We start from the raw sequence: 25,795 nt of genomic DNA on the forward strand, positions 1-25,795 counted from the left end.
GCTGATGTATGGCTCCGAAGCCTGGGCACTTGCGCAAGCAGACATGGCAGTGCTTGGTGTGTTTGAGAGAAAAATTCTTCGAAAGATCTACGGACCAATCTGCGTTGACGGTGAATATCGACGTCGCATGAACCACGAGCTGTATCTGCTATACAACGACATCAATATAGTTAAACGTATCGAGATGCAGCGATTGCGATCGCTAGGCCATATCATAAGAATGAGCGATGATGAACCCGCTAAAAAGGCGTGTGAATACATGCCACATGGCGGTGCACGCAGAATTGGCAGGCCAATGAATAGATGGCGCAAACAAGTGGATGATGAGATGAAAAGGCGCGGTATTCCAGAGTGCGAAGCAACAAATACAGAGGAATGGAGATCTCTTCTTAGTTCGGCCTATAGAACAAAAGTTCTGTAATGGGCCAGCTAAGTAAGTGAGTGAGTGCAACCTGTCACTAAAAAGTTTTTAACTCGTCCGCTGCATGCATATATTTCCAGGGAGTAATTTGTTTATAAACAGAGACTATAAATATTACAAATTTATGTGTAGGTTTCCTTATTAGGAAGGGTGTGAGTGCAACCTGTCACTAAAAAGCTTTTAACTCATCCGCTGCATGCATATATTTCCAGGGAGTAATTTGTTTATAAACAGAGATTATAATCTTTTGTTGATCTGGCTCCAATATTATGGAATACAAATTAATCAATTACCTTACTTCACACGTTTCCATATACATATATCAGATAATCCGTGTTGGAATTGTTTATTTTTCCGAACCGAATCCGGGTGTATTTTTAAATTGAGAATAGTTAAAATCTTTATTTTTCCCAGTGGTAAGCGAAACAGTACGAAGTTAGTTAAAGGAATCTAATATGTGAGGCTTCACTATTCACCATTCAGTTTGTTCACCATAAATATTCATGAAAAAGGTTAGTGAGGGAATATTTTTTTTAAATGTAATTATTATAAACATTGATTACTGACGGTTCACGAAACCAAAAAAGTAGCCCCCACAGTAATGTGGTTGAATGCTGGTGTAGAAATTTATCAAAATGTAAACACAACACCTGAATAACGTTGCTAACAAAAACTCTTAACAGCGATCTCTTCTTCTCTTTAACACTTCTCTGTTATACCCTATGTTATTGAGAGGTTGTAGTTATACCATGTATAACAGATTGCTCGCTGACACGATTGCAGAAATATTTTTTATTATAACACTAAGAATGCCGTGAAAAGAGAGACGAACAATCACAAAAAAACAATTACTGATAGAAGGAAGCGCCAATAAATAAGTTTGGGGAAAGGGTATGGGGAAGACCACTGTCAACTTTTGTAACGGTCATAGATTTTTGTTGCTAATATGTAGTCTTGTTTGGTTATTCTTTGCACATAAAAATATATGTATGTATGTTTAGAGGGGCTGCAAACTATATAAGATTTTTTTTTGTTAGAAAATTGTTTCTTAAGGAAGTTTTGGAAACTCATGCGTTTTGTGACACCTCGATTTTTAGATAAATTTACCACTTTTGCAGGTGTTGTCCTGTTAGGAAATCATAACAATTTTTTGCGTTTTTTCGAAACTAATAACTGGCTGGACTTCAAAGCATGTTCTTCCCTTAGATATTTGTTGTCTAATGCAATGTGAGAAATTGGCAACTCTCAATTTACAGTTTTGCTCAATTCTTTTACGTTAAGGTTTTGTTGAAATTTGGGATTTCACCACACGTGTTAAAACGAAACGAAATGTTTGTTAAAACGAATTTTATTTTATGTATTTCCGAACAGACAACTTTTTGTACTGACGAACGGACAATTTTACGGACTTTTGGCTTCTTTTTAAATCTTATGCGTTTCCTTCCAATCACTTTTTCAGAAGCGATTCAATGTATTTTTCCTTTCTTCGTTTTCTACCCCTTTACCTAAGAAGTTATAGTTTTTTGCACATAACACTTGTAAATATTTCTTGATTTTATGTAGGGAAAACTTGTAGAAATAATTATAAAATCACCAGATTCTGGAAAAGAGCAAGTTTTTTTCATACATTCATTCACACACGTAAAATTTTTCCTGCAATAAATTCTTCGCCAAATCAATTTTTTCGGACTTTCGTTTTCAATGTCAAAGGAGAACTGTTTTATATGATTATGTTTCAATTATGTTGCACCTTCTTTGTTGTGTATTCGAGCTTGGAGGATTTGAGCTTTCTCTCCTAGTGTTTACCATGTTTTTGGGTTGCTTTACAGAAGGCTCGATAGGACCATGTACAGGTGAGGGCAGGTTTGCGCTGCTGAGTCAGTGGAACCCGTTTTTTCAAGATAGCTTTTGTGGATCAGAGAGTGCGGACTGTAATTAGATGTGGAAACAGTCGTCCGTTGACACAAATAATGCAATTTAGTTGTGGTTCAAATAATTTCTCAGAGTGATAAACTATTTATTCTGACTGTGGAAGGTTTAGTAATTAGGGAACAAAATCAGTATGCGTTCAGCTACTTATAATTTTATTGGTGAGATTTTTAGGCGTGCTTACGATTTGGATGATTGGATAAGAAGAAAGTTTTAGTTGGGCAATAACCCAATAAGACGGTTCATTGGTACAATTTATGTGTTTAAATACAATTTGTTTCAATTACTTAGGCTAGATGTTTAGTATTCAATAAAGTTCATAGGGTGATTCAATGGTAGGTAAAACAGTTCATAGATAAAATTTAATTGAAAATTTTAAAAAGTTCAATGCTGCCAATCATGTATGTCTAAACTTTTAAGTTTAGACACCTTGTTTTGAATAACCATTTGACTTAGAGGCATTTTTCTTTTGATTTTGATGTTCTATCCAGATGCATAAAAGCGATTCCATTTTTACAATTAATGAATTTCTAGCTTTTGTAACTTGCGTTGCTTGAACTTGTGTTGCAGTTTTTCCACACTCTTGAATTTTGTTGACGTCGCGAATACAAATTGTGCTTATTGTATATGCAGAAAACCCCATGGCTCTAGCGATATCACTAGCCTTTTCACCCGTTTTAAACCGTTTTATTATGTCTAACTTTTGTTGCATCACAACACAAATTTACAGACGTTGGCGTACCACAAAAATTGGAATCACCGTTGTACGCATAAACGAACAATATCAAAACAAGGACGTAACGCAAAGCTTTTGACGTCGGCAAACGAGATATAAGCTGAGTACACATTGCCAGTTTTGAATGACAGCTTTGTTGGTGCTTGCTAGTGTGGCCGTTCATTTTTGTCATTCATCATGCAACCACAAAATGTTTTGTGGTTCCTGGACGGTTGGACAGTTATCGATAACTGCGAAATATTGACATTCAAAACTGACAATGTGTACTGCTCTATAAGCGACGACATTAAAAAGCAACAAATATTTTTTATTAACGCAAATCGATTCACCAACGCAGATCAAAACTAAATCTTTTATTTTTTTTGGAACATTGGTGGCGTTTATTTTTTTTAATAAAGCAAATCGAATCGATAACGCAAATCGAAACAAAATCTATTTTTTTTTCATAACGCAAATCGAGGTATTAGTGTAATGCACAAATACAGAAAAACGTGAGTATAACAGTATAAGATCGAAAAACAAGGGTTCTTCTATAAAAAAATACAACAAAAAAAAAAAATGCTTTTATATTTTCTGAAATGTCATCAGAAAATATTGCATTCCCTGGAGTATTATCTATTAATAAAAGCATTTTGAATTCTATATGTTCAGCGGAACAGTATGCCTTTAATTCAGGAATTACACATTTCTCAATCCAGTCTTAAAAAAGCGTTGCCGTCATCCAAGCTTTTTTATTTGCACGCCACTGGACCGGAGGTTCTTTTTTATTTACATTTTTTAAAACTCTGGGTTTTCAGAATGATAAACAATAAAATTCTTGAATTTAAGTCACCTTCAGCATTTCCTCCTAAGAGAAGCGTAAGACGGTCTTTACAGTACTTATGGCCTGGGAAGGATTTTTCAGACTTCGAAATGAATGTCCTCTTTGGAAGTCTTTTTCCAAATTAGTCCAGTTTAGTCCACATTAAAAACTTGTTTTGGAGTGCACCCACCATCCTCAATGAAATGAATTTCTTCAGCACTACCAGCTTCTCCTTTTAATGCAACTTTATGCAGATTTGCTCTGCATTTAAACTTTTCAAACCACCCTCGTTTAGCTTCAAAGCTTTCCGTAGATTCCAAACTTGTTGATGGAGAATTCTTTGTTAAATCGTTAATAACCATTTGGCTTAGAGGCATTTTTCTCTGGTTTTGATGTTCTATCCAGATGCATAAAAGCGGTTTCATTTTTTCAATTAATGAATTTCTAGCTTTTGGAACTTGCGTTGCTTGAAATTGTGTTGCTTTTTTTCCACACTCTTGAATTTTGTTGACGTCGCGATTGCAAATTGTGCTTATTGTAGATGCAGAAAACACCATGGCTCTAGGGATATCACTAGCCTTTTCACCAGTTTTAAAGCGTTTTATTATGTCTAACTTTTGTTGCAAAGTAATTTGTTTTCGCTCTTGACTCATATTGTAACAAAAAATTTACAGACGTTGGCGTATACAAATAAACGAACAATATCAAAGCAAGGACGTAACGCAAAGCGTCATTCACGATGTCGCAAACCAAAGCTTTTGACGGCGGCACACGAGATATAAGCGACGAAATTAAAAAGCCACATACATATATTATTTTTTATTAACGCAAATCGATTCACCAACGCAAGTCAAAACGAAATCTTTTATTTTTTAATAAAGCAAATCGAATCAATAAAGCAAATCAAAACAAAATCTATTATTTTTTTCTTAACGCAAATCGAGGCAACGCAAATCATTGTGTAAAACAGTGTAAAAACACTACAAGATCGAAAAACAAGTGTTCTTCTATAAATACCATGGAAATGGTTTGATAAAAAGAACACTGAACATCCCAATACATAAATAATAACGAAATACACTGAAACAAAAAAAGTGTTCAAATACAAAGATAACCTAAATACAGTGTGACTTTTTGCAATTTTAGGTGGCCAAAATTAATTACGGTGGTATTGAAAGAGATATCAAAGTGAAACTTGGTACATATAGCCCCAATACGTAAGAGATGCTGTATGAAACAAATGGGCGTGGTCTGCCCACTTTTGGGAGTATGAGTAATAAAATATGTAATGTTCATGAAATTAAATTAAATTATAAAACTCTCAAAGATTAATTAAAAATATAGTTTATTATAGTTTTTATTATTTTTATTTGTTATTTAAAGTAGTTAATAAAAAAGACTCAATGTACAAGAAAATTAAAAAAATAATCTAAACATTTAAAAACAAAATAAAATATTTTTTCATATTTTTAATTTAGATGAAATCTATATTTCATTAGTACATAAAATATATAGATATAAAATAAATTAGATTAATTCATTGTATCCGTATCAAGGTCTTCTCCTTCTAGTGGCTCCAATAGTAAAGATTGCATCTCTGGATTTAATGTTTTTCTTCTTGTTGTCGTTGGAAGTTTTCTCAAACTACATATATAGCGGTCTGATGAAATCAGCAATCAATGTAAAAGATCCGGGTGTATAACCCACGGTAGTTTCTGGTATCCTTGTTCCTTGATTCTTGAGATTCCTCAGACAATTGACCAATTGGCAGAATACAGGACTCAATTATTTCTTTACCATGAAATTGAATTTTGTGTACACTTACAGTAGGCCGGGGCGATTTGAAAACCTTAATGAGCCCTTCGCGTTTCTGATTCCTGGGATTGAACTGAGCAAAAAAGTCTACTGGACCATATATCTACCGTGAAAATCGAGCCTCCCGATTTTGACTTTAAGTTTTTTATTGACGTTTTTTGGATATTTTGGCATATAACAGCCAAACCATTGAGATTTTCGATCCAACACAAAGACAAACATTGTAGCCAAGGCAGTAATTGAAAACTCTCTAATACATCGCAAAAGCATTGGAACGCTCCTTCAGACAGTTTTGGCCTTAAGAATGTGCAAACTTTTCGGAAAATGTCGATAAATGACATTGTGCAACAAAATTTGACCCGAAAAATATTCAAGTGTTCTGATGCAAAATTATATCGTGTTGGGATCCATGGACAACGACAATGCCTTTATTTCGTTTGTGTCACTTCGTTTTATTTTTTTTATAATGGTAAAAGTAGTGAAAATCTGAGTTTCTTACATTTTCAAATTTAAACGGGCATATCTTATTTTTTTCACAACGGATTTCTTTTGATCCTTCTTCCTTTTAAAGGGGTGAATAATGTCTTTTGAATAAGCTATTATTGTTTTAAATCGGTTAACAAATGGCTAAGTTATAGTGGTTTATGTCTGAAAAACCCCACAAAAAACCTATAAAGGAATTTCTCATAATTTTCAAAAATATAATGTTTTTTTGTTTTGTTCAATATTTATTTTGAAAATTATGAGAAATTCCTTTATAGGTTTTTTGTGGGGTTTTTCAGACATAAACCACTATAACTTAGCCATTTGTTAACCGATTTAAAACAATAATAGCTTATTCAAAAGACATTATTCACCCCTTTAAAAGGAAGAAGGAACAAAAGAAATCCGTTGTGGAAAAAATAAGATATGCCCGTTTAAATTTGAAAATGTAAGAAACTCAGATTTTCACTACTTCTACCATTATAAAAAAATAAAACGAAGTGACACAAACGAAATAAAGGCATTGTCGTTGTCCATGGATCCCAACACGATATAATTTTGCATCAGAACACTTGAATATTTTTCGGGTCAAATTTTGTAGCACAATGTCATTTATCGACATTTTCCGAAAAGTTTGCACATTCTTAAGGCCAAAACTGTCTGAAGGAGCGTTCCAATGCTTTTGCGATGTATTAGAGAGTTTTCAATTACTGTCTTGGCTACAATGTTTGTCTTTGTGTTGGATCGAAAATCTCAATGGTTTGGCTGTTATATGCCAAAATATCCAAAAAACGTCAATAAAAAACTTAAAGTCAAAATCGGGAGGCTCGATTTTCACGGTAGATATATGGTCCAGTAGACTTTTTTGCTCAGTTCAATCCCAGGAATCAGAAACGCGAAGGGCTCATTAAGGTTTTTTTCCTTCCACACAAATCGCCCCACCCTAACTTACAGGCATACAATACCAACGATATTTAGACAAATAAAGTTCTCTTGTTTCTTTTGCATAATTCTCAAAGGCAACGGGATTTATTTGGTTGCCGGATCCAAGACAAGACAAAATTACATGGAATCTTTTTAGCAAGTTTATATCTATACCAGCAATCTCGGATGTTTTTTTCAGAATTTTCAAAGAAGCGCCTCGCGGTATTTCCATCGTTAGTGTTACCTGCTTTTCCCGTAGGCATATCAATTAACAGACCAACATCTTTTCTAAATCTGGACTGAATATACTCTTTTCTTTTTTTGACTTTATTCTTATTTTCTTCGCCTTTAACTAACCACACTTGTATGTCTAACCGATAAGCTATGTGCAACATGCATTCCATACAACGAATCCATGAATGAAGTGGTGAAATTCCAAAATTAAGCATTGAACTGTCGACACTTTTTCCGGCAAGAGCTTGTGCGTTGTTCATTTCGCTTGGTTTAGAACCACATATGTAGGAAACCTGACTTGATCTGTAAGCCGATAATGCATTATATACTTTGCCATCGATCATACATAAAACAAGCGTACTACTTATGTTAATATTTATTCTTTCATTTCGAATTAGCGTTGGCTGTAATTTAGAAATTTGGCAGTTAATGTTTTGAACCTCTTTAGTAATAAGTTCACGTGTTTCCTTGGCAAATACGAGCTCAATAGGACGGCAATATCGGGTTGAATTCGGAGTTGGATTTTTCCATATTATTTTTTCTTTTCTGTCAATTTTTGAACTTACTTGCAAAAGTACAATTGATATAGAAAACAAACTACTATCAGATTAGTTTTCTGCCGAAAATTTTTGTTTATGTTTGTTTTGTTTATTGTTGAAGTTCAATCTCATTGTCGATTGTTTGAGTGGAGTATTCCCCGATTGGCTCAACTTCATTTATTACCCTATATTACAGAGAGTAATGTTTTTCAAAACGAACTGACAGTGTTGCAAAATTTTTCTGATCGCTACCAATATCATGATTTCATCCCGGCGAAGGGAATTATCAATTGGCTTCTCAGTTTTTGAAATGATGCCTTTTTAGCGAAAAACCGAACTCTTTAAGTTGTTTATAATTGACTTGTTCAGCGCCATCGCAACCCCATTTAAAAACTGCATTTATTTCACTTAGTTTAGAGGATTCAAGTATATTTAACACTGATTGAGTAGCGCAAAGTCGAGATAATGTGCGATCAATTAGTGACTGTAATTCAATATCTGCTTGATTTTCCAATATTGTAATTTTCTCAGGATTACACGAAAGTTTTGAAGTTTTAATACAATTATATGACGCACATATTTTTGAACTAAGATTTGCCAAATGTTGTCTAAGCAAGTCGTATTCATTAGTTGATAAGCCGGTATCTATAATAAGTGCAAGAGCTTGGTCAGAAGACAATACTTTTAAACTTTTTGTGGATGTTTGTGCCTTTTTGAAAGCTGTACCTTTTGAGGGGGATGCTGTTGATAGTTGATGAACTATGTCCGCTGAGTTTCTTTTTCCTGATGATCTCAAGTTCATTTCAGCTGCCATTAACAAGTGTTCAGAATCAACAGCATTTACAAGATTTTTAGCTATCCGCATTTTTGTGCGGTGAGATAATTCACTGAACTGAACTCCTTTGCAGGTCTTCCTACAGCTCTGTTACTGTATTGGGAAGTACTCGGTCCAACATCAAGAAGGCAAAATGTGAAATCCTGACTTTCAGCTAGCCAAGTAGCTTCCTTCGTAAAAAAGGGGCTTTAAGTCGATGCGATGAAGCCCATTTTTTATTAAAACGATAACACAAAAGCTCTACGGTCTTTTTTAATTTTGGATAGTCAACGCCCTTTCCAATTAGGTTTGTTATATAATTCAATAATGCACATTTTTCGGCACTATTTGTGTTTTCGAGCCAAACCTCAAAAAGTGCACTTCTTGGAATCGCCATTATAATCTTTCTGTAAAACCGAAAGGGGCAAGTAGTTGTATTTAGATACTAGATATTATATACTTTTAGATACTCGGGTATTTTTTATCAAAATAACGCAGCTGTACTATGGTGTACTTTTTTACGCACTCCATTTAATATTTTGTTTGTTGATTTTACCCCTTGTTTTTAGAGAGTTTTTCACCAACACAATTTTTCACCAAATGTATATTATAATACAACAAAACTTACTAGTTACAATTATCGATTAATTATCAAGAATTAATAATAATATAATAAGTAGTCTCGGTACGAAATTTTTTACAACAGCGACAATTTAACTGAGTTTTCTATTCTAAAAGGCATATTATTTTACAATTTCTCATTTCAGATTTTGACAGCCGTTCTTTCTATTCTTATTGTTCTTGTTGTTTTTCGCAACATTTTTAAATTACATATACTCTTATGTATCACATAATAAAAAATGGTGAAGATCGTCGAACAAAAATTTTTCCAATTTTGGCCACCTGAATGTTAAGAAAGTCACAGTGTGCAACGGTTCGGTTCAAAACCAACAAAATCAATATTTTTTATTGTTGCCTTTTTAAGGCGAATGTCATTTTTAGTGATATTATGCTATGTTTCACGGGTGGTTAGGTCGATCCTCATGCATATTAGGATGTTGTTTTTGTGGCAGACGAAGGCAAAGCTTAGTAACTAGTGTAGTATATCTAAATAAAATATTCATATCTAATTTCATACTATTCTAAATTGCAATGTCTAACATTAACCTATCCTTTACAACACTCACTTGCTACTATAAAATACAACTCTGTAAACATTAGACTTAAGAACATTTGAAATAAAATTCAGTTTCGTTACAATCTTTAATGCGTGTGTTTCATTCAGCCTACCAAGTAGTCCAAAATATTACAATTGGCGACGAGTAAAAAAAGAAAAACAGTTAAGTGCGGTTGAAGACCTAAAAGCAACTAAAAAATAATTTCGCGATCATATATTTTTGTTTCGGTTGTGTGTGATTTAAACATTAATCAAAATGCCAGATGAATTAAAAGGCATAGAATTGCTTCTGAAACAACAGCAAGAATTCACCAAAAATTTGCTCACACAACAACAACAATGGATGCAGTCAATATTAAAAATAAAGCAGGCACTTCTGCCGTAACGGAACTCGCAGACAATTTGATGGTACCAGCCTTCCAGAAATTTAACAAGGAACAACAACAATGGGAGTCATATTTACAACAATTAGAACAGCATTTCGTCGCATATTCGGTAATATCAGCAGACAAACAGAAATCATTTTTTTTTCGTGGTGTGGAGCAGAGCTGTTCGATTTACTCAAAAAAAAAAAATTTGGAGTAGAAACTCTGCAAAATCAAACGTACAAAGAGTTGACAGAGAAGTTAACGCAGCATTTAGCAGTCAGTCACCACATAGTAGTTATGCATTTTTCAAGAACCAAATGAAAAGCACACAATCATACAAACAATGGGTTGCCGAACTGCGTGGATTAGCTAGGTCATGCAACTTTGTTTGTAACTCGAACGCATGTTCGAACAGCTACGTTGACGAGATAATTCGTGATCACATCATTGTCCACACACCACACGACTCAGTTCGATCATCTGCTTTGCAAAAACAAACACCAACCCTTCAAGCTGTTTTGTTGATTGCTGAGACGTTTGAGGCTACAACAAAGACAGTGGCCGCAACAAAAGAAACACCAAACGAAAAGACAATAGATGTTAATGTTGTGAAAAACAGACATTCTCTAGAAAAAATAACAACAACTACAAATCGTGTTGTGGATGTTTCAACTCTCATAAAAGAGAAGAGTGCAATTTGTCATATGCGCGGGAGAAATGTATATGTGTGTGTATGTCAAAGAATATGAATAACAATAAGAAAGTAAATGGCAAATAAAACAGAAAAAACAATATAGACGTCATAGAAACAATTTTCGATGTAAGTGGAATCAAAACAGAAAACTCAAAAAGTGTTATTGATGTGGAAATAAATATTAAACCGGTTCGTTTTCAAATGGTTTCGGGAGCTTCAATTTCGATAATTAATTTAAAAACATATACAAAATTAAGCAAACCAAAAATAATAAACACAAATCGAATTTTATACGGTTTTGGCAAAAAAGTTATTCCTTTGCTAGGTGAACTACATATAAAAAAGAAGTGTGGAAAAATAGAAAAAGACGTAATTTTGATGGTGGTAAACACAAATTCTGGTGACAATTTATTCGGATACTATTTATTGAAAAACAATATAACAGATATATTGAATAACAAAATAAAATAACTGAAATTAATTCTATTTCGGTTGAAGACAATAAGCGCGTCGAAAAACTCTGTGAAAAATATAGTAAAGTTTTTCAACCATCGCTCGGTACGGTTAATAACTTTAAAGCGCATAATCGTTTAAAGAGTGATGGTCAACCAAAATTTTTTAAAAGCCGACCGATTCCTTTTGCACAAATGCCACAATTCAAAAAAGAAATTGAACGCCTTGTTGAACAACAAGTTATGATTCCAGTGAAATTTAGTGATTGGGCCTCCCCAATAGTACTTGCAAAATAGCCAAATACAGTATAGTCTCGATAATCCGGATACCACATGTTTCGGCGATGTCCGGATTATCGACTTGTCCGGATTACCGAGTAGTCACAAAAACACATAATTTTGTAAGTTAAAATCATTAATATCAGAGGTTTTTTAGATAATAACCTGAAATCTAAGGTAAACGAATTCATATTATTATTCATATTAAGCAGTTTTTTTGGTTACCAAATTAACTTCTTAATTTTACTATTCCAGCGTAGTTTAGGTGACATTTCCTGTGTATTTTTGTAGTAGAAAACTTCTCTACAGTTGGTGTATTTTTATTCATATTTTTTTCGAAGGATTTAAATAAACTCCGTAGCCCATATACACACATTGATTTTCAGTGTCCATGGGACACGACTTGAGATATAACTTCAGAATTCAAATGCACTCATATCATTGTGGTGAATATGTTTTAGCCATTTCTATAAACCTCAGCAGCTGACTGTACCTTGTCGTCAAAACCAAAAAAGCTATGGTTTTATATAAAGAACTGCGATTCTCCAACTCATTCGTTTGCGGTAAAATTAAATTGCACAATTTCAAAAAAATTAAAAAACGGGCTGAGCCCGGCTGGGATTTGAGCCCATGTCCTTGAAAACATATGAAAAACTTTTTCACGGCGTGTTAGCGATCAACGCCAAAATCATAACTTCAAAGGCAGCGCAAAAAGAAGCGTTTGTCATGAAATACAATACAAATAACCGTTATTGTGTAAAAACACATTCGCATTTGAAAAACCAAAACTTCTAGGACAGAGAAGCCATTCCACAGTCGATATGTCTGAAGAGCTGTTCAACTAACAGCGAAATCAGGTCACATAATTTGGTGACTGTGTGGGTTCGAGTCCTTGCCTTTCCTTTTTCACTTGCAAAAAAAAAATCGATCATGAAGCTTAACTCTAAACGAGAAAATTAATAAAAATTAAATTGCTTATAATTTCGGCAATTAACGATATTTTTCAGTAAGTTACCGATCAAAAAAGAAGTCGTTAAGTTATGTTAAACATTCCACGGAAAACCGACTGGAACAAATTCAATGAGCTAGTAAGCTCCGAGCTGGGAGTATCGCAATACCCCAAAACAGCCAAGGAGCTTGATAGTGCAGTGAATCACGTAACAAAGGTTCTCGTGGATAGCTATGAGACCGCCTGCCCACTAACCCATCCAGGCAGAAGAAGTCAACCGGTCTGGTGGTCAAAAGAACTAGCTAACCTCAGAAGGACTAGCAGAAGGCTCTATAATAAAGCCAACAAAACGAAGTTGTCCACAGATTGGGAGAACTATAAGTTATCTTTCAATAAGTACAACAGCGAAATAAAGAAAGCTAAACGCAGATCATGGGTCTGCTTTAGCGAGTCTATAGAAGGAGTTAAGGACGTTGCTAGATTCCGTAGAGTACTCTCGAAGGACCCCAAATCCATAGGGAGTATTAAACGGGATGATGGCACATGGACTAACTCCGGTCTAGAAACCCTTGATCTCCTGGCCAAAACCCACTTTCCCAACTGCATGGATGTAGTGGAGAGCACTAGTGCTCCAAGCACTTGCAACCATGCCACTGGGGATGTGAGCATCATCGAGGAGATCATAAGTCGTCCAAAGATAGCCTGGGCAATTAACACTTTCAAACCCTTTAAATCACCTGGTCCGGACGGTGTTTTCCCTGCCATGCTGCAAAATGCATCGGAGGTATTACTCCCACATCTGGACAATATTTTCAGAGCCTGTCTGTGTTTATCGCTCACTCCGGCTCTATGGAAGGAGGTCACTGTGACATACATCCCCAAGGCGGGGAAGTCAAGCCATACACTTCCCAAAGACTATAGACCGATCAGCCTGTCTTCCTTTCTTTTGAAAACTTTGGAAAGACTGCTGGACCTTGGAATAAGGGCCAGGCTTGGAAATAGTGCTATAAGTTCTGCCCAACATGCCTACACCAAAGGTAAATCGGTGGAAACTGCACTGAATGAGGTCGTGGGCTTCATCGAGAGGAATATGGATGGATCAAACTATACATTAGCAGCCTTTCTAGATATAGAAGGTGCCTTCAATAATGTAAAGCTTGAATCTATCCATAACACACTCTCTAACCTTGGTATTTCTTTTACACTGATCAATTGGATTGACGGAATGCTAAGCAGCAGGATAATCAATTCAAATATCGGTGAGACTTCCATTCGGAAGTCTGTCACCAGGGGCACACCACAAGGTGGCGTTCTATCGCCACTGCTGTGGCTTCTGGTGATTAACGAAATACTCAAGGAATATGATAGACTACGAATAAAAACTATTGCTTATGCCGACGACGTGGTCATTATGATCAGCGGTAAATTCCCACAAACATTATCGGAACTCATGCAAGGAGCTCTAGTCAAATTATCAAGATGGGCGCACAACAATGGACTTGGGGTGAATCCGTCTAAGACTGAGCTGGTCCTGTTTACCAAAAAGAGGAAAGTAAAACCATTCACACTACCAATGCTTGATGGGGTTGTTCTGGAGCTGTCTCTTGAAGCCAAGTACCTCGGCATCATCCTGGACCATCAATTAACATGGAAAAGGAATGTCGAGGAACGTGCCAAGAGAGGGCTAATAGCACTCTATTCTTGCAAGAACTCCATAGGTAAGAGCTGGGGACTGAAACCACAGGTCATCCATTGGATTTTTACGACCATAGTTCGCCCAATCCTCACCTATGGTTCTCTGGTATGGTGGAATGCTTTAAACAAGACGACGCTTCTTCACAAGTTAAACACAGTCCAAAGAGCGGCATCACTGTTAATTACTGGTGCTATGAAAAGCACTCCACTGGCAGCACTCAACGTCCTACTAGATCTTCATCCGTTGAATCTAGTAGTACAAGAGCTGGCAGCCAAGAGTGCTCTCCGTCTCAAAGAGACAAACTCATGGCACAATACTGATTACGGTTATGCCTCTATCTTACGACGATCCGGATTCCAACTGGGATCGGAGGTAATCAGTGATTACATATCACCACAGTTACACTTCGATGAGATTGATGTACGAATACCCCACAGGGAGGCCTGGACTCACAATTCCCCACCTCTACTCGGTATAGAGATTTATACCGACGGCTCCAAGATGGAAATGGGAACAGGTGCAGGCGTCTACAGCGATGACCTCAATTTACGGCTCTCATATAGGTTGAACGAACATTCTAGTGTATTCCAGGCCGAAATCTTTGCAGTTAAGAAAGCAGCAGAGTTGATAAGCAATAAAAAAGGGGACATAATTGGACCGGTGACTATCTACGTGGATAGTCAGGCGGCCCTTAAATCACTCAAGTCCCACTCAATCAAGTCTGCTGCGGTCTTGGACTGCAGGAAAGCTCTGGAAGACCTAAAATCAATCGTTACCTTATGCTGGGTCCCGGGTCACTGCAATATCGAAGGCAATGAGATAGCGGATGAGCTGGCACGTAGCGGATCGGAGTCAACCGACATTGTAATCGACAACTCCATCAAGCCACCCTTGTGTCATTTCATGCGGCAGCTAGAACAAGTTTACCGGGACAAGGCTGGTCAGATTTGGAACAATGAACCTGGTTGCAAGGTATCAAAGGCAATCTGGCCCAACCTATCTCAACAAAGAACTATATCCCTTCTCTCCATGAAGAAATCCGATCTAAAATTAATGGTTGGAACAATCACAGGACACTGCAGGATAAGATCCCTAACCTGCAGATGGGATAGAGACACTACCGACTACTGCAGACTATGCGAAGATGAGGAAGAGACGGAGACGATTGAGCACTTATTATGTCGTTGTCCAGTGCTCATGACCAGGAGACTTCGAACGGTGGGTGAACACACCACAACATCTCTGACAACGTTCTGTCAAGTCGAGCCGACGAAACTGCTTCTTTTGGCCAAAGGCCTAAAATGGCTTCAACGAGAACCAACCAATGCGCCTTAGCATGGCAAACTCTCCTCTCTCGCCCCTATGTCTAAAACATCCTTTTCAACGACTTCTCTACCAAATTACTCTTTTTATTTCATTATCTTGTATAATTCTTTCCTTGACGTCTTTCTTCTTTTCCATACATTTCTTCTCTTTCAAACCCCCTCCCCCTACAGGATGAACACAATGGACCATAAGGTCTCCGAGTGAAGTGGCTGTCCAATATGACAGCTACGCGTCCTTTAACCTAACCTAACCTATGTTAAACATTTCTAGATAAAATATCAGTGGAACTCATTACACAGTTCAAAGGGACTTTCTCACTAATTGGAGGCCTAATGAACTAATTCCTTTACAGGAAAGGAACACCCAACATCGAACTGGACCACCCAGCACAAAGCTTAAAATACTTCTGCTTATCATAGTAAGGTTTCGTTGCTTGAAGGGTAAAAAAATTATTCCACAGATTAAAATATGTAGTTAATTCCATATTGACTGAATAACTGAGTGAACAGCGGCTAGCCAGAAAGACCAGAAAACCTTGAAAAACTTAATTTTTCTTATTTATACACCAATTGCTTTTGCTAAGAACAGAAACGTCAATGAAATAAATTAAAATCTAATGCTCAAGATAGGAAAAAAATATTAATGTCCGGATTGTCGAGGTACGAAAAATATGAGATGTCCGGATTACCGAGTCTACAATGTAAAAAAATCTAGTGTCCGGATTACCGCGTTGTCCGGATTAACGAGTGTCCGGATTATCGAGACTATACTGTAACTCAATTCGTGTATGTGGTGATTTCAAGGTTGCTGTTGCTGAACAATACCCTCTGCCAACCCGGGAAAGTTTATTTTATACTATTCGTGACGAGAAACACTTTTCAAAAATTTATCTTAAAGATGCGTACCTCCAGATAGAGTTGGACGATTCGTCAAAAGAAATAATGGTAATTAATACACCGCTTTCTTCCAATATCAACGGTTACCATACGGAATCGCGAGTGCACCAGCAATCTTTCAAAAACATATCGAACAGCTGCTGCACGGTAAAGAAGGTTGTGCAAATTATCTGGACGATATTATCATATCAGCACCAACTGTGGAACAACATTTCCAGCGCCTCGAACAGGTATTTTCAATTTTACTAGCCAATGGTACACATTGTAAAAAGGAAAATGCGATTTTTTGAAAAACAAAATAACCTATTTAGGCCGTAAAATCAGCTCTAATGGTATATTGCCGGACGAATAAGGAGTTCTCGCCGTTAAAAATTTAAAACCTCCTAAAAATATAAAGGAACTTGAGGCATTCATGGGCAAAGTAAATTATTACCACAACTTTGTTCCAAACTTTTCAAAAATTGCATCACTAATCAACTTGGTACGTAGGAAGAACGTTTCTTTCCGTTGGGGAAAAAAGCAACAACAATAGTTTGAAGAATTAAAATCACATATAGTCAACGCTACGCAGCTCGCTCATTTTCAAGAAAACTTGCCAATAGTTTTAGGTTCCGACGCATCACCATACGGTATAGGAGCTGTTATTTCTCATATCTACCCAGACGGTTCAGAAATACCAATTGCTTTTGCTTCCAAAACTTTGGACAGACACCAAGAAAACTACAGCCAAATTGAGAAAGAAGGTTTGTCAATTGTTTTCGGGGTAAAACGCTTTCATCAATTATTGTATGGTCGTAAATTTATTTTATTAACTGACCATAAACCCCTTGTTAGATTGTTTGGTTCAAACAAACATTTGCCAACGATGACAGCACATCGTATTCAATGCTGGGCAGTAACGCTCATGGCTTATCAATTCGAGATTCGCTATCGTAAAACATCTGATCATGGCAACGCAGATGCCTTATCACGCCTTCCAATTGGTTCAGATACAAATTTTGGTTCTGAAGAAGAAACATGTTTCTACATATCTTTCGACGATTTTCCAATAAAGGACGTTATTGTAAAATACTCCAAAGCTGACACAAAATTGCGGACAGTCTACAATTTTGTAAAAAACGGTTGGCAAATTTATCTTAAAGATGCGTACCTCCAGATAGAGTTGGACGATTCGTCAAAAGAAATAATGGTAATTAATACACCGCTTTCTTCCAATATCAACGGTTACCATACGGAATCGCGAGTGCACCAGCAATCTTTCAAAAACATATCGAACAGCTGCTGCACGGTAAAGAAAGTTGTGCAAATTATCTGGACGATATTATCATATCAGCACCAACTGTGGAACAACATTTCCAGCGCCTCGAACAGGTATTTTCAATTTTACTAGCCAATGGTACACATTGTAAAAAGGAAAATGCGATTTTTTGAAAAACAAAATAACCTATTTAGGCCGTCAAATCAGCTCTAATGGTATATTGCCGGACGAATCAGGAGTTCTCGCCGTTAAAAATTTAAAACCTCCTAAAAATATAAAGGAACTTGAGGCATTCATGGGCAAAGTAAATTATTACCACAACTTTGTTCCAAACTTTTCAAAAATTGCATCACTAATCAACATGGTACGTAGGAAGAACGTTTCTTTCCGTTGGGGAAAAAAGCAACAACAATAGTTTGAAGAATTAAAATCACATATAGTCAACGCTACGCAGCTCGCTCATTTTCAAGAAAACTTGCCAATAGTTTTAGGTTCCGACGCATCACTATACGGTATAGGAGCTGTTATTTCTCATATCTACCCAGACGGTTCAGAAAGACCAATTGCTTTTGCTTCCAAAACTTTGGACAGACACCAAGAAAACTACAGCCAAATTGAGAAAGAAGGTTTGTCAATTGTTTTCGGGGTAAAACGCTTTCATCAATTATTGTATGGTCGTAAATTTATTTTATTAACTGACCATAAACCCCTTGTTAGATTGTTTGGTTCAAACAAACATTTGCCAACGATGACAGCACATCGTATTCAACGCTGGGCAGTAACGCTCAATTCGAGATTCGCTATCGTAAAAATCTGATCATGGCAACGCAGATGCCTTATCACGCCTTCCAATTGGTTCAGATACAAATTTTGGTTCTGAAGAAGAAACATGTTTCTACATATCTTTCGACGATTTTCCAATAAAGGACGATATTGTAAAATACTCCAAAGCTGACACAAAATTGCGGACAGTCTACAATTTTGTAAAAAACGGTTGGCAAACCAATTAAGCCCTCAACAAGCCGACCTTAAGCCTTTATTTAACCGACGCAATAATATAACAATTCACAATAATCTGCTTTGTTTAGAAACAGACAATATCCGTCATCATACCAGAATCGTTGCGGAAAAAACCTCAAAATTGTTACATGATGGACATTGGGGTATCATTAAAATGAAACAGCTTGCTCGAAAATATGTTTGGTGGAATAACATTGACGCTGATATAGAAAAAATAGCCTCTGAATGTGAAATATGTAAAATTCAAAATCAAGCGCCTAATAAAGAATTTGAAAGCAGGCCTAAGTCAACCAAGCCCTGGGAAGGGGTACAGGTAGATAGTTGTCTTTAATGGAAATGAGCCACATCCTACAGTTTTAACCTTTCGATATATGAGGTTATATAATTACTTGAAGGGAGTTTTATATGATAATGCATGTTTGACAACGTTAACTTTCATTTATTACTGTTTACGTGTTAAGAACATAAAACAAGATTAAGTAACACATTATATACATACGTATTTGTAATACACATACCCCGGCTCATTTGAATAGTCTGATTTTTATATTTATACACAGAGGTAAAAAATCGCTCTAACATATGTATGTCCCAAACATACGAGGGCGTTTCGGAAACTTCTTAGCCTATCAATGAAAGAGAATAGTTAGTTTTTCAAAAATATTTTTATTTTTCAATATAATCTCCTGAAACTTCAATACACTTAGTCCAACGCTTTTCTAGCAATTCTATCCCTTGATTAAAATAGTTTTCCCCAGGTCTTCAAAATAGTGGTTTACAACTGTAATTGCAACTTCATTTGAGGTTAAACGCTTGCCAGCAAGGATTTTTTTAGATTTGGGAACAAGTAAAAGTCACTGGGAGCTAAATAAGGAGAATAAGGTGGGTGGTCAAGCAACTCGTACTTTAATTCGTTGATTTTAGCCATTGTTAAAACACTCTTGTGCGCTGGTGCGTTGTCTTGATGAAAAATTATTTTTTTGTGTGGTAAGCCAGGACGTTTTTCTCGAATTTGTACATTTAATAGATCCAAGAGGTTGCAATAGTACTCTGAATTTATTGTTTTACCCTTTCGCAGATAGTCAATCAATAAAATTCCTTTGAAGTCCCAAAAAACCGTTGCCATAACCTTAACAGCCGATTGAATTGTTTTTGCCTTCTTTGGGGCACTTCCTCCAGCTTCAGTCCATTGTTTGGATTGTTCTTTTGTCTCTGGAGTATAGTAGTGGATCCATGTCTCATCAACAGTTATGAAACGACGCTTAAAATCCATTTTATTTCGCTTAAAACGATCCAAACAAGCTTGAGAAATGTTCATTCTTATGCGTTTTTGATCGACTGTTAACAAATGCGCCACCCATCTTGCAGAAAGCTTTTTCATCTGTAGTTATTCATGCCAAATTAAATGGACTCGATCATTTGAGATGTCCATGATATTAGCAATTTCACGCACTTTTATTCGTCGATCATTTAATACCATATCATGCACTTTGGCTACAATTTCTGTTGTTGTTGCTGTTTCCGGACGTCCACTACGTGGTTCATCTTCAATGCTTGTACGACCACGTTTAAATTCAGCAACCCAATTTTTTACTGTTGCATATGAAGGAGCACTTTCACCTAACACATTCACCATATCATTATGAATTTCTTGTCCCGATAAACCTTTTTTATGTAAATATTTAATGGCAGCACGCATTTCTAATTTTTCCATTGTAAAAAAATTGCGGATGCGTCTTTTTTGAACACCTGTTTCTATATGAAGGAGTTGTCAGATCGAAACAAAATTTGGTAGTTGGTAGTCACAACATATTTATTGGTCATTGCTTTTGCTCCTAAGATCTATTAACAGCCGATAGGATGCTTTATGGAAGCAAAAACCAAATTTCTCGGTCATTTCGTCGTTTTACTGCCGTAGAGAACAGTTCACAGCCTTAAAAAAAAACACTAGAAAAATTCTTAGCCTTTACTGGTATTTCTTGTTATATATCAGTTTCATACTGTCATTTATATCAACTGATCACGATTACTATTTCCATGATCGGAAATTGGTACGTTTTAATCAATGTGATTCGCTTAAGGTGATTTTGTATTACTGTTCATTAAAATTTGCAGATTATTTTGTGCGACAAACATACTTTTTGAATTAATTCTCTTTCGAGTTGAGCTATTTAGACCTAATAGGTACATTGAAAAATTAGGAATCCACCGAAGTCCCACACATTCAACCACTATGCTACGTTTCACGGGTGGTTAGACCGATCATCAGGCATATTGAATGGTGTTTTTTAGTGGGTGGACGAAGGCTAAGCTTGGAGACTAGCATTTATATCACAAATCATTTGAAATTTGTATATTCGAATTATTTATTTATTTTAATGTTAGTCATTTAATTCCAAACCTTTCCTATAGTCCGACTTGGCTGGTAACCCTATTTTTCAATGCTTTATTACAAATACTAAGGCAGCTTTTTTCCACCTTTATTTTATTTGTTCTTCTGTATCAGAAGATTTTGATCATCAATATTTGTCATCGGAATGACAAGTTGATGGTGGCTTAGAACGCTAAGACGCCTGCAACCGTGTCACTTGGTTGTTGGGGTCCCAGGTTCGAATCCCAGCCTGGCTCATGCTGAAATCATTTTTTTGTTTTTGCCTTATTAAGGCGAAGGTCATTTTAGAGTGATATTTGAATTAATTCTCTTTCGAGTTGAGCTATTTAGACCTAATAGGTACATTGAAAAATTAGGAATCCACCGAAGTCCCACACATTCAACCACTATGCTACGTTTCACGGGTGGTTAGACCGATCATCAGGCATATTGAATGGTGTTTTTTAGTGGGTGGACGAAGGCTAAGCTTGGAGACTAGCATTTATATCACAAATCATTCGAAATTTGTATATTCGAATTATTTATTTATTTTAATGTTAGTCATTTAATTCCAAACCTTTCCTATAGTCCGACTTGGCTGGTAACCCTATTTTTCAATGCTTTATTACAAATACTAAGGCAGCTTTTTTCCACCTTTATTTTATTTGTTCTTCTGTATCAGAAGATTTTGATCATCAATATTTGTCATCGGAATGACAAGTTGATGGTGGCTTAGAACGCTAAGACGCCTGCAACCGTGTCACTTGGTTGTTGGGGTCCCAGGTTCGAATCCCAGCCTGGCTCATGCTGAAATCATTTTTTTGTTTTTGCCTTATTAAGGCGAAGGTCATTTTTAGAGTGATATTTGAATTAATTCTCTTTCGAGTTGAGCTATTTAGACCTAATAGGTACATTGAAAAATTAGGAATCCACCGAAGTCCCACACATTCAACCACTATGCTACGTTTCACGGGTGGTTAGACCGATCATCAGGCATATTGAATGGTGTTTTTAGTGGGTGGACGAAGGCTAAGCTTGGAGACTAGCATTTATATCACAAATCATTCGAAATTTGTATATTCGAATTATTTATTTATTTTAATGTTAGTCATTTAATTCCAAACCTTTCCTATAGTCCGACTTGGCTGGTAACCCTATTTTTCAATGCTTTATTACAAATACTAAGGCAGCTTTTTTCCACTTTTATTTTATTTGTTCTTCTGTATCAGAAGATTTTGATCATCAATATTTGTCATCGGAATGACAAGTTGATGGTGGCTTAGAACGCTAAGACGCCTGCAACCGTGTCACTTGGTTGTTGGGGTCCCAGGTTCGAATCCCAGCCTGGCTCATGCTGAAATCATTTTTTTGTTTTTGCCTTATTAAGGCGAAGGTCATTTTTAGAGTGATATTTGAATTAATTCTCTTTCGAGTTGAGCTATTTAGACCTAATAGGTACATTGAAAAATTAGGAATCCACCGAAGTCCCACACATTCAACCACTATGCTACGTTTCACGGGTGGTTAGACCGATCATCAGTGGGACTTCGGTGGATTCCTAATTTTTCAATGTACCTATTAGGTCTAAATAGCTCAACTCGAAAGAGAATTAATTCAAATATCACTCTAAAAATGACCTTCGCCTTAATAAGGCAAAAACAAAAAAACATACTTTTTGTTTTGTGAACGACGAAATATTTATGAACATGCGTGCGTTTGTTATTTCATCAACGTCAAAGTTTTTTCCCTATTTGTTCTGGTGCCATTTCGCAAAAAGCGGTAATTTTCATTTCTGATGGTCTCATTTTAATTGAGAGTTCACTTTTTTACATTTCTTCCTAATAGAATTGGCACCATATACATCCGTACATACATACCCTACAACAAACATTCAAAAGCAATTGTTATGTTCCAACAAGCATTGTAAGGCAATAAAAAAATACCGGTTCTTCTCTACCACCGAACATGGGTTTGTGCATGGATTGCTTTCAGAGTCATCATTAATTGTCGCCTATGCTTTATACCGAGAGTGCATAAATACTGTATGTAAAGAAATCTAATTACAATCAATTAAACTCAGAAGAATACCAGTCAATATTTGGAAACCTTAACAAAAGGCTGTCAATAGTTCTGCGGAGGATAGATTCATTATATACTGCGTAAAGTGGAATTCCGTGCGAAATCGTCTAAAACCACGTATTAATAGAACATCGCCAAATTCGGAAGACAACAATACCAACAAAATTTTGGGAAGTGAGTTTTAAGAAAGTGGTGAATGTGACCTGGAAAGGGTTTTAATAAGAGTTTTAAGTATAACCCATATATATTTGTCAGTGTAATAAGACAAAAGTATCGGCAAAATAGTCACAAAGTTGGAAAAATCGGTGAGTCAGTGAACAAAAATCGTGTGTTCCCAGTGATTGTATTATAATCGGTTGTATGTGCAAGCTAAACTAATCCCAACAAAAATTTTAGACTGGAAGGGAAAAAATTGCTAATATGGATTGCTACCCAAAATTTGTGACTCATTTGCCGATATTTTGTCGTTGGATTTAATTGTTAAAGATTTTATTTTATTACAATATTTTTCTCCTTCTTTAATCATTGATTCCATCAAACTAGCCAAACACACACCAGATACACAAGGTGCGCTATATACATATCTGTCTATGACATACAGACAAATTAATTAAAAAGAGAGAAAATACTGGGTTGTGTTCTCTACTAAGTTTGGTTGGATCAATCTATCTATAAGCCGTAAGCGTTTAAATTGTAAGTGTTTTGCCGGTGCTAATTTGCAAATGTTTATCAACATTGTTGCGGGAGAGAACAACCGCAAGCAACGGAGCATCACTCTCTTTAATTTGTCAATGCATGATCTCTTCGAAAGGCCTTTCGTCGGGGGACTACGCATGTATGAACTGAGTAAATGAGAATGTGTTAATTATAAACAGAGTAAGTGAAATTTTGTTTATGTTAATCATTTAAATGTTGCACTCTCAAATTATCTATCGTTTGTTTTGATATTGTTCTCCACCCGTTGTTAAAATTGCCGTTCGATATCTTCATATTAGATATTACCGTTCAGATACAATAGAGTGGGTGACATATTTCATGAAAAGTTAAATTTAGATTTTGATAATCGACTTAAATTATTACCATCTGAACAATGCCTGTAATTTATAAGTCCATTATGCTTATGTACTTTACTAGCAATAATCACCAAGTCAATATACGCTAGTGTCTACAATCAGAATATGAACTCTAGATTCGTAAGGTTACTATTATCACAAATAATGAATAAATTTGTCTTATATCAAATGGAGTAAATTGCTTTGACGTTTGATTCCATGATGTAGTCGAGTGAAAAGGTCAGTAAGAAGTAGGGTATCACATCCAGAAAGCATCTATACTAGAAAGAAGCATTAATCATGTGATCAGGAAGGGTGGGCAAAACGGGCGAACCAACACCTAATCGTCCCGGTATCATATTTAGCCGTAAAGAAATATTCCTCTATATCTTCTCTCTCAACCTAAATTTCCGAATGAGCACGGAAAATAAAATAATTAAGTGTAGCCGAAGGAAGGGCATTGGAGCTCCGACCCTACCTCTACGACGAGTTATAAGGCCGGAAACCGACGTGCTCTAGCTCCCAAAATCTGCCTTTAATAACATCTCCTTCCACACACAGTACGTTATACGCTACATTATTATTTTTGGCGCCCAACGTGTGGCCGAACAACAACAGTTAAAAGACAATAAAGATCACCCGGACATAGTCCTCTTTGTTCGGCTCCCATAGCACGCTTTCCACTTTCCTTTGGTAAGCTATCTATTTGTTATCTACTCTTTCATTCTATTCGTTCTTAAACACATATGTCGTTTAAGGGATTTTCTCAAGAGTCTGGATTATGATTGAATCAGGATTAGGTTATTATTTCTTCATTCCGACTTCTAGGGAAGTATCTCCTTAATACATGCTTAAGATGTTGATATTTTTGTACTTAAGTTGCTTGGAATGCAGATTCTGGTATAGTAAGCTGGTTCTGACCTCAATGGATGACAGAAGTAATAACGTCTATAATCACAATGTTGCAACATTTGGAACACGTTGTATATTCCTACCAACTTGTGTCTTGATCTTCCTGTCCGTTATCCTAATTTTCTTTTCATTTAAATATTTCTTTTACGGCCTCTTCTTATGTGACCCCATTTATATGTCATGGAATCAAACACTTATATATAATTGTTGGGTTATTTTGAATATATAAATTAATTTTTTTGCAAATACTTAAATTATTAATTGTCAGAAGAGAAGACACGTATTTACTGCTAGTCTGATTAATTTAATAATCGATGTGCATGACAGTTTAGTGTTTTCTTCTATGTTCTGGGGAAGCTGAAAGAATCTCGGCAGCGACAGCAGCCTTCAGCTACTCCGTCTTATCATTACGGTATCCTTTTTTCTCAACTGTTTTCTAATATTTTTAAATTTTTTGTACACATTAACTCTTGGCGAATACCTCTATGTTAGAGTGTTCGGAAATTTTTGACTTTTTTATGTGTTCGATTAGTCGACATTTTTTCTTTTTTTTTGGTTGACTTATTTGT

At 36.0% G+C, this 25,795-nt stretch overlaps 1 protein-coding gene across 18 annotated transcripts in view; it reads left to right on the forward strand.

Annotated features, from left to right (window-relative positions):
- The window catches only part of Bili (FERM domain-containing protein 8 Bili), a 1,367,054-nt gene that overhangs the window by 127,169 nt on the left and 1,214,090 nt on the right, over positions 1-25,795 (forward strand). The window contains exons 2-3 of one of the 18 annotated variants that reach the window (XM_073955965.1): positions 23,029-23,436; positions 23,806-24,138. The exons of 16 other annotated variants lie outside the window; for them this stretch is intronic. The gene's annotated coding sequence lies outside the window, so the exon portion shown is untranslated. Of the gene's footprint in view, positions 1-23,028; positions 24,139-25,795 lie in introns of all 18 variants that reach the window. One more of the 18 variants, XM_073955957.1, reaches the window with a different exon arrangement.

This window comes from Musca autumnalis, unplaced genomic scaffold (genome assembly GCF_047663935.1).
Source record: "Musca autumnalis isolate F117 unplaced genomic scaffold, ASM4766393v1 scaffold_1, whole genome shotgun sequence".
NCBI classification, from domain to species: Eukaryota; Metazoa; Arthropoda; class Insecta; order Diptera; family Muscidae; genus Musca; species Musca autumnalis.